A 13,233-nucleotide genomic window follows, 5' to 3' on the forward strand; every position below is an offset into this window, starting at 1 on the left:
TGATCCTCGAATTAGCAAAGCTGGGCCAGAGACATCCCGCGTGGCAGCACTTGTGTCGTCAAGCTAAAGTTGACCACTGGCAGGCAGACACAATTCGCCGTAATAGATAAAACTGTGCGAGGTACTGTGATCCCGTGTGTAAGGAGGGCGTCTTGCATAGGAGCCGCGATGTAGTAACCGTCGGGGACTGGTGGGGATGACACTGGGTCAACGTAGGTCAGTGCCGAAGGTGGCAAGCGAACGAAGTCGACGAAACTGAGTCGACTGGGGTGTGGTTCAGCAGGATCCAGAACGGGCAGGTCGAGGCGGAGAGTACTGGCGGAACAATCGATGAGAGCAGAATGTGCGGAGAGGAAGTCTAAGCAGAGGATGATGTCGTGGGGACAGTGGGCGATGACTGTGAATAGCACGATTGTTGAGCGATCGGCGAAGGAGGCGCGGGCGGTAGACATACCAATTACGGGGGCTGTTCCGCCATCGGCGACACGGACAACAGGCGTCATGGCGGCGTGATAATTTTCTTGAGCTGGTTACGAAGGTCAGCGCTCATTACGGACAAATTCGCACCAGTGTCTATGAGTGCAGACACATAAACACCGTCGACTTGCACGCCAAGAAGGTTCAGATGAGTGGGCAACGTCAGTAGAGGATTTGGCGGCGTAGAGAGCAATGCAGCGCCTCCTCGAGGCGCTGCCTCGTCTAGTTGTCGGCTGGGAGCGGCGTCCGAAGGGAGTCGGCGAATAGGAGCGACGGGGCTGCGGAGAGCGAGATTGTCGTCGTTGGGGCGAAGGAAAACGAGAATAGGAGCGGTTCGGTGCAGGAGAATCAGCGGCGGCGTTATCGGAGCGTGCGGCATAGGGACGAGAAGGGCCACCTGGGGGGCGAGAGTAGGCAGTATAAGTAGACCGGGTCGGGGAACTCCAGCGACTGCGACAGTGCCGAGAAATGTGCCCGATTCGATGGCAGTGGAAACAAATGGGCTTTTCGTCAGCAGTGCGCCATTCAGATGGGTTGCGGAAACGTGGTGGGTAAGAAGATGCGGGACGGGGCGGTATCGAAGAAGCCGGGCGGGTATCAGGACGATGGGCCGAGCAGATGGTGTGAAGACCCATGTTTTCAAACTCTTGGCGGAAAACTGCCTGGATCAGTGAGACTGTGACTGCAGATGTGTTGGTGGGACTCGAGTCGAAGGCAGCCGGATAGACGGCCTCGATCTCACGCCGGACGATCCTTGTAACATCGGCAGTGTTGTTGGGACGAGGAGTGTCGGCACAGGAAGATGTCGCTGAGGTGTTGGGCAGACGGGCAAACTGCTGGTCAATGCGTCAGCTTTTAGCGAGTTCCAGGCGGCGGCACTCTTTTATAACAGCATGCACCGTCACTACGTTGTTGTAAACGAGCAAGCTGAAAGCGTCATCGGCAATGCGTTTGAGGATGTGGGAGACCTTGTTGGACTCAGTCATGTGTGCGTCAACTTTGTGGCACAGCGGCATGACGTCCTGAATGTACGTGACATAGGGCTCTGTTAACGTCTGCACACGGCCGGAAAGCGCCTTCTGCGCGGCAAGTTGGTGACCGTAGGGGTTGCCGAACAAGTCTCGAAGCTGTGTCTTAAGTGCATCCCAACTGGTGAGCTCATCTTCGTGCGTGCGATACAAACTCTAGGTGTGCCACCGAGGTAAAAGACTACGTTGGCGAGCATAATAGTTGGGTCCCACCGGTTATTGCGGCTGACGTGTTCATACAGGCTTATCCAGTCATCGACGTCTTCCCCATCTTTTCCCGAGAATACGCCAGAATCACAGGGTGCGCGGAGAGTGATGTAGGTCGTCGAAGTGGCAGCTGGTGTCGGAGCCGGCGGAGTTGGGTTGTCGTCGCCGGGAGCCACGAAGGAAGGCTCGACGTACCGTCCACTGAGAAGCTCCGTGACGAGGTACAGGGAACATCCACCTCCACCAGATATGTTACGTAGGAAGACGCAGACGAAAAGCTATGTACAAATATATTTACAAGAAAATACGCTGCGCTTGGCCAAGAGGCAAAAGCCCGCGCTAGCTTCTAATCTTCGACGTCGTCTTCCCACTGCTCGCCTTTTCGTGATCGCATATATTGTTCCGTAGCAATATATAGCGGCACAGATTGACTACATTGTGTTCTAAAGGAACCAGATATTAAACATGGTAAGTTTCGGGAACCTTTATTCAGCCAACGCGGCCCAACTGCGAAAACATACTCTGGAATCCCTGACGTCACGCTGACGTACCGGCGCTGGGGTTTCGGCGCATAATTCAAATATTGATACTTGGACTTTCATTTTCTCATCTAATAATCGAACTAGTTTTTTTTAGATGACTGAATGCAGGGTTCTCAAACAATGATTCATTAGTCTAAACTGATTCATTGTTTCGCTTTATTGTCCCTTCAAAGAAATTCGCAGTTTCGCCCCACAGGCGAATCATCGATTGCGATAGCAATTTAGTAGACACCTACAAGACGTAAGGATACTGGTTTCATCGGCCGTGTAAACTTGTAAACATTTGCTTAATAAATAAATTAACAACAATGGCGTCATTCACTCACAAGAAAACCTGAACGCCACCAAGACCGCGGAAACTCGCTGTCAAAACGCTGCAGTGAACAAGCGCGGCACCAGCAGCGAGCGAATTAACGTTCGTGCTACCTCGCGTTTCAACGCAAACTAAGAGCCGAGAACAGAGGAAACGCGAAGCTTTAAGTGGTGCGATTTTACGCGCGATCCGTCGTACGACGCGTCGTGTTCGACTTGTCGCATACGAGGATTTGGCACACGTGATACGAATCAGCGAGCGGTGCGTAGCTCCGCGCAGAACCCCTGCATGCACCGTCGGAATACTGCGCAACTTTGCAAAGAAATTGAAAGCAATCGTGCTTGCACAACTATCTCTATTTAAACAAAGGATGACAATATAAGCACGGCTATTCGAGCATCGTGCACGTGTTTCCGCGAGGCCACGTCGTGCGTCGGCGCCGTTGACAGCGGCCGCTGGCTGGGAACCGGCAGGCATAACTTGCTGGGCCGTAGAATCCGAGAGGTGGTGCTTGCGATACGATCGCATGCAGCTCGTATAAAGTTGGTAGGCACATCTGCGCAATTGCGTCACTCAAATTGCAATATATTTGATTTTAACGACGCCAATAGAAGCCAACGAGCAAGCCAGGCGAGCTTGCGATCACTGGGAGACGGTATAGCCCTAGCTCGACGGCCGTCTATTCCGGAACCCAGCGCCCTTGCTATGCGTCCTCAGCATGTAATAAAACGCCCATGTGTTCGTCAACACGATCAACTTCTGCACGTGTTGCCCCCTCCTGGCACAGGCGACTTGCCTCCCTGAAACTTTGTTTATGCAGACGAGGGCAGGTGGCGAAACCAGTTTATGCTTGCGCCATTGCGGCAGCACTTTGCATCCCCGTAAGCGCAGGCAAATTTGCATTTTTCCTTAAAAGCCCGGCAGTTAACTCTTCCAATTATTATACTACACGAAGTCGACGCCAAAATTCGATCATTCTGTAATATTTTAGGAAGAACACTGCAGCGGTGAGCGCAAAACCTTTTTTCCAACACGAACAACGAAATATTCAAGACCCTGTACATTTACCAGATCCTCTGCCTTTCACTACGGCACACAACACTAAATCCTAATGTCGTCTTTAATATCAGGCTATCCGTAGTCAACTAAAATAAGCTAGATTATCCTATCAATTTTTTAAAACAATTTATTCAATATCTTACAGAGTCTATGGAAGGGATACTTATGCCTTCTAGCATTGCAGCTGACACCTATGCTCATTGTTTACCTTTCTTGCGCCGGCTCCTCCTCTACTGATTTCACTATTGAAACACGAAACATTGGTAAATTTCGTTTTCATTTTATATTTGTAAATTTATTCATTAACCGCCAATACGAGCGCTTTGTGCCTGCCGAAATGGCAGCACGAGCGTTGGAACAGATCGCGGTAGCAGTGGACGGCGAACAGGTTGTAACTAGCACTGCGGCCCGCACGTTCTGCCCCTGCGGCAAAACAGTTGAACTGGACCAGGCGTGCTGGGCAAGGGACATCTGTGCAGGTAGGGACTTGAGCAGGTCGCACGTGCGACAATCCGCCATGCGTAGCGTCTATACGGGCGCCACTAAAAGCCGCGTAGCGGGGGCCGTTGGAGCCGCAAGCGGGCCTCGTGGCTGAAGCGCCTGCTTCCACTGCAGGTATGACTGAAGTGTGGGCGTGCGCCCCCTGTGCGCGTCCCAGATAGTTATTTCTGAGGTGTCAGTGTGCGCAAGAAAATCGCGCTGCACAATAGCGGAGATGTGTGCCACGGCTGTCTGGGACGACATTGTCTCCATATATACGCGCCAACTGTTTGCCGCAGATGAGCATCAACAAGCCTGCCCAAAAGTGGAGCTCCTCGCCAGTATGCCGCTTTCATTATAATGCCACGGCTGCTAATGGCTTCATTTGTTGGCCCTTCAAGCAACGTTCTTTATGCACGCACTTGCTTCGTTTAGATGCCGTGTATATTTATAGTAGGTTGAGGGGGTGCCGTCGTGCCGGCGAGTGGTTCGTACAGGTCTGGCCAGGTGAGAAGCCAGCGACGGTAAAGCTTGCTAACCAGCGCGATAAAAAAAAATAGCGCATATAAGACATCGGCCATAATTAGGCGTTGATTGTTTTTATGCTTGCGCCTTTCCACTGTCTGCACAGCATGGATTTCACATGCTCCAACATTAAACAAGCAGAGCGTTTCGATGATTTCAGGGGAGCACGCGAGTGAGATATCCGAAGACACCATAGCTGAAAAGTTACCTTCCTGGTCAGTCAAGAGCATATTGCTTTTATATTTTGTTATTCTTAAGTGTGACCACTATTTGTGCTATTCACCCTCGCAACGAAATGCAGAAAAACACTCCATGTTGTAGCACCCCGAGTGTGAATAGTCAATGCAGCACTTTTTAATTATTTAAATTGTACGTTGGGGACATAACATTAGTTGTTCGAAAACAAATACAAAGCAGGGCATTTATTATTTTTTTAAATGACGTGCTACATTGAAATAAATTTCAAAGCAGTGACAACTACAGTGAAGCAACATGAACATACATGTACCTATTTCATGCAAAAGAAGAAAAACAGAACCAGCAGTAGCTAACACCACTAGCAAGAAAAGAAGACAAGAAAAAAAACATGAAGGTTTCAGAATTGATCACTAAGCATGACACAGCTAGGGTAAAGTGAATATGCATTAGTTGCAGACAACAGGGCTTCGAAGTTCAGGCGTTTCTCACTACAGCGAAGTGAAATTAAGGGACTGTTGGATACGGACCCTTTTACTGGCATCACTAAAGTTCCCCGACCACATGCAATCACCGTCACATTCGAATTATGGCGCGCCGGGGCGCGTCTACTACGTTACGGGACCTGTCAGACAGGTTGGCGACCCCCACCTCATGCGCCGAACGTCGAGCTATTGTGTCCCCCCCCCCCCCCCCCCCGGTTTGACTCTTCCCAAATGTGCAGCGGGAAGCTGGCATGGTGTCAAGTAGTTGATCTTGGTCCCGAGAAAAGCTGTTTTGCGGCTCTAAGGTCGTTCGAGAACAACCTGTCTCCTTCAGCTGAACGCCTCCAGGCGAGGAGGCAGCGCCAGATGCAAGTAAACCCTCGGAGATGGAGTCGTTGGAGCGTCCCCACTGGCCGAATGTGAAGGCACTTGCACGGGCGCCTGCCATTGGAGGAAAATGATGACACCTGAGCTGGCTCGATGATTGGCCGAAAATGACGTGAGCCCGAGAGACCGATGGGGTTAAAAGCGAGAGACAGGGAGAAGAGTTTTTTCGTTCTTCTTCCAACGGGTCGCAGCGTCCGACATGCTGCCGGTCGTTGATGACTTTGTGACTGCTCATTATTTTGTGTTATTACTGTAAATATTGTCAACAAACCTTCAGTTCTTGAAAGCCTCCTCAACGTCAGCTAACTCTCACACCCAACGGCGAGACCTAATAAGAAATTCAAAACGAGGTTGAATGCCCTGTCAAAGGCATTTAATGCCCACAGACGCCACGTCGTACAGGAAACGCGCAGATTACTGACGCGAACGTACATCAAACGTTCTACACCACTGGTCAAATTTCAGTACCATCGATACGCAGAGCAACAGCTGATTCCGTGCAACTCATGGGTGATTAAGGGACGCTCTTATGAAGGCACCGTCACGTTCTTTTTAACACGGAGCCCTTTGTTCAAAACGTTTAAACACAATGAGCGCTTCACAGCTTCGCTCTGCATTCACTCCGTTGGCTCTTCGCATGTATTTTTTTTTTTTGCAATGGTGGGCATCGCGTCTCATCAGTAACAACAAGCTAATGTTTATCGTATCCTTTGGACTGTAAGTGAGGCTACAAAGTTTAAACGATCCGCCATGGTTCCTTAGTGGCTATGTTGTTGGGCTGCTAAGGACGAGGTCGCGGGATTGAATCCCCGCTACGGAGGCCGCATTTAGATGGGGGAGAAATGCGAGAACCCCAGTGTACATAGATTAAGATACGCGTGGTCCAAATTTCCATAGTCCCCCTTTTACGGCGTGGCTCGTAATCAGATCATGGTTTTGGCACGCAGAACGTGATTATCTAATATTATATTCCAAGTTTAAACGTGGAAGCGGTCACTAAAGGCAGAGCGACATCAGGCAAAAAATAAAAAAAACAGAGTAATCGCTCAAAAACTGCAGTAAGCAAAGCACCGATTACTTGTATTCTCCAACGAACAGCCGCAATCCACCGCCGCCGTCACTCTTGCTCGTGAAGCAGCACCGGAAACTGTGTGCCTGGCGAGTTTTTATACGTGTTAAAGCACCCAACTGCGCAGCAGTTGTTTCAATGCTTCACTGAAGGCTTTGAGAAACGCTAAATCACGATCAAGAACGCAAACATGAAAGCACCCGCAAGGGCGCTGATGGGAAAAGTGCAAGCCCAAGCCCGCCTACGCTTCGCATGGGCGCTTTGCACGTGCCGTATATTAGAGTGTACTAGAGTAGGATTGAGTGGGACAAACGGCTGGTCAGATGTGCGCAGTGTCCGTTTCGACAGGCGCTGGCGTGGTGGTCGCTACTATGCGGCGCCGGTGGCGCGAAAACTGAAACCACAAATTTAAAAAGCCGTTTCTCTACATCCTTCTTAGCTAAACTGCTTTAAATTCTGGCCTTTTCATACTCAGGGCTGACAGGACCGAATACAGGGGTGTTGAAAATGAAAAAAAAAATACAAAACGTTAAGTTTTCTGCTCTTCAGGCAACAATCCTTTTTTTTTTAAATTGGGCACATACCAAACATCACCTATATTGAGTGTGTTTGTATATTCCTTTCTCCACAAATATGCAGAGCTTTGCTGTTGCGTCGTAGTCGCAATTGTGTGTTTTTTTTTTTTGCTATGCCTCGGTTTATATGGTATATTCTTCCACTGAGGAATGAATTCAGTGAATTCATTTATAATTGTTAAGCCAGCACCGACGCCGTGACACTCCTCAGATATGTTCATCTTGCTTGGACTTGTTATGAATGAGAATGTGCTTGTGCAGTGTTCTCTGCGTAAAAAAAAAAAAGCCTCTTGATGACCAACTTCTCTTCGTTCAGCGCTTGAGCTGTCGAACAATCAGCAGATGTGATAATGCACCTTAGAGACGGGACTATAAGGGAAAGGATTTGTTCTGAACATTAATGACGCTTTGTTATGTAACTTTTCTTATAACGTCCTTTTTCCCTGAAGAAAAAATCAAAATACTTCTTTTTTTTGTACATCAGGCGAACTTTTTTTTTTCTGCTGAGACATGAAGCCGTAGAAGACAAATCTGCTCAATTTGTATATTCGCATCACTAGGCTGAATGAACGAAGTGTGGGCTAGTGGAAATGCAGGAATTGCTTGGATGCACAATTATTTCCCCCCCAAAAAAAGTTTTCTACCCTGCATGCCGAAACTGCTTTATAGATCATTGCAGCTGCCGGTGTCAATTTTTTTACGATAGTTACCAACGAAGAGCGTCATGCAGTAGACATATAAAAATATCTTTTACATGTAAAAATGTGGAAAAACTCCTTTGAATGCAATGGACGGAATAATGCGACAACTTCCGACCGGCATCTTAGAACACATCGAGGCGAGAGATTTATATCTTGCTACAGGCTGAACCTCTAACATGCCGCTAAAAGACATATCGCCTATCACCCGTAGCTACAGTGCGCACGGCCCTCAAGCCATGATTCCGACGTTTAGATGGCACTGTTTCTTCTAGTTGCGCCATATTGCGCCTTTGAAGACGTTTCGGCGTCCCACGTTGCGCTGACTAATGACGATACGCATGCGCAGACGCATGGAGCCCAGGTTCGCTTTTGAGTGTGTTGCTTCATTGCTCTTCTACTTGATTCTATGCTAAATAATTAAACAAGACAAAACAAAGAATACATTGTTGCGCCAAAAAAGGAAAATAAAGACTTCGGAAGGAAGAGTACGAAACGACAGATTGAGCGCTGACTTCGCATCCTAGGTTATACTGATCTATTCAGCGGGCTCATAACGAACTAAAATAAATAATCTCCACAAACTTCGACCCTCAACACTCATGCGCACGAGTGAAATACTATCACCGCTCGACACACGCACGTGTATACTTTCTATCGCACCTTTGTATCGTTGTATGTTGCCTCGCATAGTCGTGCTGTTACCGGCGATTCAAAGTCCGTCCGTCCAATTCAGTGTAACCATACTTTTCGTCTGGTTAGGTTCTGGTTGCCGCGCGCGATGCAAAATAACTTCTTGCCATCCTTCGTCCGGTTTCGGCACCCAACCGCACAGCAACAAGGCATTTCGGCCCTCCCGGAACAAAATTATTGCAGTGATGTGCAAAGCAGAACAGGCAAAACGCGCGCACTTCGCCTGGCGCGCAGGAACTTTCATGGCGGCAAAGGGGCTGAGCAAGGTCACATGTGACCGATCAGCCTATCGCAGGCATTATCGGCTGGATCAAAGCCTGTCGGTACTTTTAAATTATTGAGCGATTTTAGCCGCATCAAGGTCGCGCGGCTGGAAACCGCGGGCGATACTTCTCGCGAGGGTCACTCGTACTACATCTCGCGCTGGTATATGCGATCAGACTTCCCAAATGGTGTGTATAATTGCAATCATTTATGCATTGGGAATAGATACATTTCTTTCTCTTCTTTATTTCATCGCAGTTTTTTTTTGCCACTCGATCATTGCGCGGACACCCGATAGGCGGCGTCGAGGTGTGCAGCAGCACGCGCTTCGAGCTCAGAAATATTCATGTTTTTCGTTGGTTATAGTTCCAGTAACCGACCGAAATTGTGTATAATCAGAACCATGAACGTCTAGGGAACCAAGGGACACCATTCTCTCGGACCTAGGCTCGTTTCCGGCGGCTCCACAATTTCAAGAAGCTACCAGGTACGCGGCGTCGGAGCTAGCATGCATCAGAGCTAAGGCACGGTGGCGGCCGCCGCGTCGCGTTGGTGCAGCGTCTGGCAAAAGACGCCGCCGCATATGGCGTCTCAAGAAATCGCTTCTCTTGCGGAGGGCGCCTCAAATGGCGCACCGTCCCAACCAAAACCCGGTGCGGAGGAAGACAGCATGGATTTTTCCGAAGCCGTAACTCCTCGTAAAGATGAAAATAATACAATGCGTCTCACGGACGCTGAGGACCTGCGGCGGTTTACGAGAGAACCGACGAAGAGGGATGGCAGACGGTGCTAACGCTCCGCCAAAAACGGCAGCAAGCGAAGGAACGCCTGCAGGCGAAACGGAACGAGCCTTCGCAAAAGGAACAGAACTCGCCCCCCATCCACCGACGCCGGGTGCGACGGAACAAGTTACCACCACTGCCGCGAGATGACTTCAAGACCATTCGCCGCCCGCACCAAGGACTCCCATTGACAAGTCTAACAAGTCCGATGCTCGCAGAAGCAGTGATCGCGGCCTGCCACAACAAAGTAAAGGGTGAGCATTTTATACTGCGCATAAAACAGGGCTCAAACATGGCAATAGTCTCAACGTCTGAGGAAGAGACAGCTAATCTCCCAGGCAAGATCACAGCTCTAACAGTCAATGGCAAGACGCACGCGTTCAATGCATACGCTGCCACAGGAGAAGGCGCCGTCAGAGGTGTCATTCATGGACTGCTGCCGCACACGCCCGGAGAGACAATCAAGGCAAACCTCCGAGTCCGTACCCAGGGCATCGAGATGATCCAGGCAAGAATGCTAGGGGACACGAAGAGCGCAGTCACCACATTTCTGGGCATGGTCCTACCGTGGTTCGTCTACTATTGCGGCGGGGAAATGGCGTGTCATCCATACCGCAACTCGGTGCAGGTTTGCAAGATTTGTGACAGCATCGGCCACCGCACCGACGTTTGCACGCAACCGGACACAAAAGTGTGTGGAATCTGTGCGGCACTCGAGCCCGAAGACGGACACGAGTGCTCACCGCGATGTGCCGCTTGCGGGGGGCAGCATCTCACGGGCGACCGAAGCTGCAAAAAACGCCTGAAGCAAACACGACCACAAGGCCGACCGAGAAGCGGAGCGTACAAAGCTGCTCAACAACACCGACCCCGGTGGTTTGCAACCGAAGACGAAGAATTGGAGCTCAGTGACTTTCCGGAGCTCCCTGAACGGAAAGAGGGAAACCCCTCCAAACTCAGGCAAGCAGGAACATCGAGATCCAGATCGAGATCGCTTACCAGGCGGCGGAGTCGTCAAAAATCTAGGTCAACATCCTGGGCACGCAATGTCAAGCCTCTAGCCCCCATACAGGAGAGGGCTCCGCTGGCTAAACATCAGACGGCCGCCATCGCCCCACAACAGGTAAGCTAGGCGCGAATAGTGTCTCCCCCTGGCGATCCAGTAACTCAGAGTCTAGCCTGTCAAAAAATCTTAGAGGAGAACAGAATTTTAAAGGACAGTCTTGCAGAAATTAGAAGGGAGCTAGCTGATTTGCAACAAAGGAATGAGCCCCACGCGAACAAAGCCAAACCACCAGAAACCAAGAACGCGAATACACATGTGACAGGAAAAGACGATAAACTGGATACCATAGCCCGAAAAATCCAACTTATTTTTGCAGAGCTGTGCAAGCTCGAACGACAGATAGAGGACTTCTCTTCTCATGCCACGAAAGAGAGACCGAACAAATGAAAATGTGCCAGCCCAGGAACTCCTGCACGCAGGCATAAAGAGAGAAGGCTGACTGACAGCGAAAGTACCATAGATGGCTAATCGTCACATGAGAGTAGCCGAAAAACTCGAGGTCTGGCAGTGGATCTGCAGGACTCTTAGAACTAAACACGCAGCACTTTTGAGTTTTACAGATGCGACGCCTGTTCCCCCGGATATAATATGCATACAAGAACCAGGCAAGAAGATACCGAACCTCAGAGGATACATGATGCACACGCACCCTGACCATCCTCAGATAACAGAACTAACACGGGCGGACATAGCGGTGAGCATGGACTACGTCCCTAACTGTGGTGTCCAACATCAGGTTCTCATGGTCTGGCATGTAGAGGCTGCAAACCAAAAACAGTTATTGCCAACGTCTACAGCCCACCTAGAGATAGGAAGGCAAAGTTCGACGTGCTAGTGACGGCCGCATTGCGCAAAGTGAAAAAGCAACGACCGGGCAATTATCCTAGGGGACTTTAACGCTCCGCACTCTGATTGCGGCTATGATCGAGGCACTCCTAAGGGCCAAAGGCTAGCCGACCTCGCGGAGGAGCATGAGCTGGTCCTGCTGACGCGACCAGGTGAACCAACCAGAACGGGAAACAGTGTAGTCAAAGATACCACGCCAGACCTAACTTTCAGCAGCGACAGAGGTGTTACCTGGACCAACCTAGGCGAAGACCTTGGCAGTGATTACTGCATTATTAGTGTCTCAGTTAACACGACGCGGGTTCGCCATAGCTGCGGAAAAGCCACCATAACCGATTTGACAGCTTATAGACAGAAGCAAAGGCAGGCCACACCGTGCGACAGTGCTATAGAATGGACGGAATTCACCCGCAGAATACACAGAATCACTACACGGGAAATATCGACAACAGTCGAAACACCGGCAGTAGACACGCATCTACTACACCTGTGGGAAGCGCGGAGAAGTCTGACCAAGCGTTGGAAGAGACAGAGACACAACAGAAAACTCAGGATCATGATAGCCATGCTTGCGCAGGAAGCCAGTGAGTACGCGCAGCAGCTACAAGACACCAATTTCCTTCAGTTTTGTGATGCACTCAAAGGAACATTGAGCACAAATCGAACATGGGCTATTCTGGGCAGTATGATAGATCCGACAGGAACACGGACCACTACAAACAAAACACTGAAATTAATTGAAAATGAGTACGATGGCACGACCGTTGCCCTTATTTAGGACTTTAAGAGCGTCTACATAGGAGTACCGGAAACAACTTCAGTGCAATACAACTATGAGGGACCAGACAATACGGAGCTGGACGCACACATAACAACGGCAGAGCTCTATGCAGCCGCTCAATCTTTCTGGAAGAACACCGCACCGGGTTCGGACCGTATTACAAATGCGATGCTTCGCAATCTGAGTCAGAAATCACGGCAGCAGATTTCGACCTATTTCAACGATAATGTATGTTCCGACAACGGGGCACTGCCCGAAGAATGGAAAGAGGCGACTATCATACTCATGCCGAAACCAGCTAAACCCAGAGATCTGCAAAACTTGAGACCAATATCGCTGACCTCATGTGCAGGGAAGCTTTTTGAGAAGGTGATGCACTCACGACTGAGCAACTACATCGAGCGGAATGAACTTTTCCCCACTCTATGCTCGGCTTCAGGCCACACGTTTCGGCACAGGACGCCTTTCTTATGCTTCGCGACGAAGTTTTGGACCCGCCACGAAGCAAAGAACCTAGGATAGTTCTGGCGCTCGATGTGAAAAAAGCATTTGACACGATCTCTTACGAAGCAATCCTCAAAGGTCTGGAAAACAGGTTGCGGAAGGATGGTGTTTCGGTACGTCCTTAACTTCCGTCCCGACAGGAAGGCAACGATTGGGTTGGGCAGCACGCGCTCATACGTCTTTTGGGATGCCCAACCGAGGAACTCCACAGGGATCAATCTTTTCACCGCTTCTTTTCAATGACGGGATGAGGCGAC

The sequence above is a fragment of the Dermacentor variabilis genome, chromosome 8, assembly GCF_050947875.1.
Source record: "Dermacentor variabilis isolate Ectoservices chromosome 8, ASM5094787v1, whole genome shotgun sequence".
Classification (NCBI taxonomy): Eukaryota; Metazoa; Arthropoda; class Arachnida; order Ixodida; family Ixodidae; genus Dermacentor; species Dermacentor variabilis.